Here is a 4,966-nt window from a genome sequence, read left to right as displayed (position 1 = left end):
GTAATCAGCCCGTTTCGCTGTCATTCCCAGGGCACCTATGACAATAGGTATTGTTTTCGTCTTCAGATTCCACATTTTGCTAATTTCTATTTCAAGATCTTTATATTTGCTCAGTTTTTGGTAGGTCTTGACAGATACGTTTATATCGATTGGGACAGTCATATCAATGAGGAGGCATGATTTTTGTCTGAAGTCTTTCAGTATGATGTCTGGCCTATTTGCGTCTATCTTTCTGTCAGTTTGAATGGTGAAGTTCCAGAGGAGTGCAATGTGATCATTTCCAAGTACTGGGGGTGGTTTGTGTTCCCACCAGTTTTTATCATGGGGCAAGTCCAGGTTTTTGCATATTATTATTATTATTATTATTTCTTCCGTCTTCACGATCTGAGTTCAATTTCTGCTGAAGTCGATTTAGCCTTTCAATCTTCGAAATCAATAAAGTAATTGCCAGTTGAGCACTAGGGTCGATGTACTGGAGTTACTCCCTACGCGATAATGTTGGGTTTGTGCTAAAAGTTGAAACCATTCTGACCGATACTGACTGGATATCCATAATGTACCAATGTGAACTTGAAGCAATCACGATTGGTCTTCCAGATCGTACCTAGAGTATTCGTTAACTTAACTGGCAGAGGTATCTTAGGATATCTGCATCTCAAACTGGTTGGCTACACAGATCACAAATGTGTGATCTTCACAGTTGCCATATATAGGACTCATATAGAAGGACCCGGCTACTGGAAGCTGAACGCGTCTTTTTCGAGGCGTAAAAACTACAGGGACACTTACCCAAGGTGCCATGTAGTGGTACTGAACCCGGAACCATGTGGTTGGTAAGCAAGCTACTTATCACACAGTCACTCCTGCGCCAATACAATTTTATTTCATTCGTTGACAATATTTTTTAATGTATAATTATGAGATAGATTTTTATTTTGGGTATTTGATAATGGCTATAATTTTCAGAAAAAAAAGAATCTATTTCAGCCATGCCTCAATATATCATTCCATTTTTGATAAGACAGGACAGGAAGAAATAGTTTAATTATTTCTTCACAACCACAATGCTTACTGAAATTTTTATATTGCGTTTCCCTGTATGTACTTGATGCATTCTGGTGGAAATATTTAATTTATGATTTATTATGCAAAGTATGCAATGAAAACACCCTTTAAACCCTGCACATTGTGGCCTATGCTAGCTTTTCCACTTCCGTTTCATCGGGTTAGCCACGCGGGGGCATTTCTGCTTTCCTATCAGCATGACTCTATTGAGGTAAAATTTTGATAACTTTATAGTTTATGCTGTTTCTTCTTCTTTCCAGTTGTCTGTTACTTCACATGCTGTTTCATATTTGTTAGCTACATTAGATAAGGAAAAAAAAAACGTTTGGCTTTCAAAGTTTTAACTGTTTTCTTTTAATCTTTGCAAATATATTTTTATAGATAGTTTATAATCAAAATGTTTTCGAAGATCTTAACCTTCTTGCTAATATTATCTGTTTATGACTTCATTTAAATGATGTATCCTAAATATAGCTGATATTGTTCTTGTTTTCCGGTCTAGTCTACCTAATTAATTGACTTCCAGTTGAGTATTGATAAGTATACATGTACATATACGTATATACACATACATACGCACTTACGCATGCAAAAACACGCATGAAATTATATATACGTATATATTTCATACCACTCTTCCAATAGTTCATGTAGTGAAGTTTAATGTTTTAATCTAATGCGTTTATATGGTCTTTCTTGATAGTGTTATCGCTTGTGTGTATTGTTTTCATTTTAATTCCATAATTACATATAATTCTGTGATTAAGAGGAATTTCCATATATTTATTTCTTTAATTATCATGATGTATATCTATTTTTGATCAATTTCTCCACACTTCAAAACTGTCTTAACGTAATTTTCCATTACTGAATTCCTGTACCCCTATTACCAGCATTTCTTCCTTGCTTCTGCAAAATACATGATGTTATCGGTGTACAAAAGCTAGTTGATTGTTCTCCCTTAACATGTGTATCCTTTAACATATCTTTGCTTTAGCACTTCTATCTCTTAACATTTGTATACCTTAACATTTTGTTCAGTCCAGCGTAACACGGTGGTAAGAGACATTACGCCAGATAAAAAAATGTGGACCGAGGAAGTTACTTTGTATTGCCATTCTTCCAAATGATGTTAGATTCATCTTTATAGATAATTTATATATGGAACTAGAGAATTTTTGCCATTCATTGATGGTATGTTTGAGCTTCCAGCTTATGAATTGGTGCTCTTTCACTCATAGTTAATTTATCCAGAAGCCAGGAGCAACGTTAACACTATTAAAAGCCTTTTCATAGTTAATCTGTGCATGTGCAGACTTTTTGTTCTTCTACGATGTGTGATGAAGCCTTTGTTGACTTATTATTAATCAGTGTAACCACATGCCTTTACAGTGTCCACTCTGTTCTTCTTAGAGAGAGTTATGTTTTTTAGAGAAATCATGTCTCCTGTGTTACAGTATTGTCAATATGTGTTTGCACACCGTAAGTGGTCTTGTTTTGGGTTTGTAGGGTTTACTATTTTATTTTTATTTTTGGTTATTAAACGTATTCCTCAGGGAGTCATTCAGGTATTGTTTCCGGTGAGTCTTTTCAGTACGACATTAAATGTTCTTTTCGTTTTTGTCAACACTTGTATGTCTGTTATATACCACTGTCTTCTTTGCACATGATAGCGAAAAATATATACCTATGAGTAAATTCTTTTATCCTGTTTTTGCTTTCGTTTATGTTCTTTGCTTTCTTTTCTTTTCTGTTTTGTTGTTGTTGTTGTTATTTTGCTGGCGCTGCTATTTTTTTATTTACTTAGTTATTGATAAGATTGTTTTGCACTGGAGTGGAACTGTTCGTTTTGTTCAAGTAATTCGTGTAGCTTTTCATAACAACGGATTCTTCGCAATTTAGCAAGATTCTCTTTTTGAGCATTCTTTGATTTCTGATACGTTTTTGTTATGTAATATTTTGGTAGTATTTGTTTTATCTATTGATTTCATTTGTTATTTTTGTTATAAAGATCGGGCGATCTTTTTTATGTCATTTTCTATCTTTCTCTGTGTGTTTGTCGGATACCTTGTTTGTTTAGGTTTTGATATTCTTATATGAATAGAATTGACGGAATACTTGGCTTTCCTTCCAAAGTAGTATGATTGCTGCATATATTTTGGTTTACTCTGTTGATATTTTCATTGTCAACGATTGTCACCTTTGTATATTGTATTGTTTTCTATTCCTGTATAATTCTTTAATAATTTCCCTTGTATACTCATATATTCTTTCTTCATTCATAATTTCCATCTTTAAAATGTCCTATACATGACTCATCATATTCGCAGCCTTGTGTGTATCTGTAACATTGTTACCAGTTTGTTTATCATCTACAAAGTACTACTTCAAATCATCGGTTTATATACAAAAGAAGGCTTTATATACAACCACGATATTTGAACCCGAGTCCATTTTGATTTAATTTTGTTTTATTTTGGGTTTTTTCATACTGGGAGACTTGGCCGTCATTTATTTGACAGGATTCTGTACCTTATTACTATTTATGCTACTTTATACTCATATCTACACTTTTGTGACCATATACAGGAAACATGGTAAAATGTCATCTGTTAGTAAATCAGATTCTTCTTTCTGTTATATTCTTCGGTAATGACTGTTATTTACAGTCATTTGTAATTTTGAAGCATCCATTGTCTTCTGGAAGTGAGACTTCCTTTTTAAGTAATCACAATTTTGAACCATTACTACAATTAAATGTTTGAACACTGGCTGTAGAAGAGCTCAGTAAAATCTATTACCATGTGGAGCGAAAAACTGATTTCTTTTTTATCTGTACACTCAAGTAGGTTATGATGGGTTTGTGGCTCTTTAGTTGTCTTTACACTAGATAATCCAAGATTACACTAGATAATCCAATCAGTTGTTGTTTATAGCACTTTCTCAGTCATTAAATATTTTTCAAGTACTTTCTGCGTGTTTCAAAAATATTTCAACCTGAAATTTGGGACATTCTTGCTGTATTTCAGTTGGTCGATTTTCTTTTGTTCTTTTGTTATTTCTTTCCATTTGGTAATGTCTGGTTACTTTTCGAATTGAAATGGCCGCTTACACTTGTTTTGAACTTTCTTCACCTGGCAGAACCCTTCACTGCTGATAATCCAAACCAAAATGTTCCTATTTCTCTTACTCAAGATACTAAGGGAGCCTCTACGAGATCGCACAACCTGCTAAATATGGAAGTCAAGTATTCAGCATATCAAGGTCTACCATCTTAAAAGAAGAAGCACATGTTAAATACTGTGACCTTGAATGTACATAGCCTAACGAATGTGATGATCACGACTGGAATATCCTCGATTATAAATCTCATCAATCAGTGCTAATCTCGGATTAAGAAACAATAAATGTTCTTGCTGTTGGCACCACGTTTATTTTCTATATTTAAATCGTTTGGTTTTAGACTTTACTAATAATTGTTAGAACACTTAACATTTTCATAAGAACAGACTCGTTAGCGAAAACTCCTGGCGACTTTTATGCTATATACCATTTGTATCTCCTTTGTAAAGTGTCATTTCGTTCGTTTTCTTATTAACTAGCATTATAAAATAAGATAACGGAATGAAGGTACCATTCTTGGCATTATTTAACTTCATATCAACAATAATGGAACGGATTTATATTCAAAGAAATTTCAGTCCAGAGATTTCTTGTCTTCTTTTTAATTACAGTCTATCTATCACTGCGTTACACAGTGTTTTGTTTCTTTTTTAAGGTTACATGGTGTGATTTGTACAAGATTTGGTTGCTATCTTAGCAGGTTAATTGTTCAGGTTGAGGAATTGTCATTGGATAGCTAAGAGTTTGCTTCCTTGAAGTTAGTCGTTGATATGTGCAG

The sequence above is a fragment of the Octopus bimaculoides genome, chromosome 1 (assembly GCF_001194135.2).
Source record: "Octopus bimaculoides isolate UCB-OBI-ISO-001 chromosome 1, ASM119413v2, whole genome shotgun sequence".
NCBI lineage: Eukaryota > Metazoa > Mollusca > Cephalopoda > Octopoda > Octopodidae > Octopus > Octopus bimaculoides.
The sequence above is the reverse complement of the archived record's forward strand: the minus strand, read 5'-3'. Positions refer to the sequence as shown.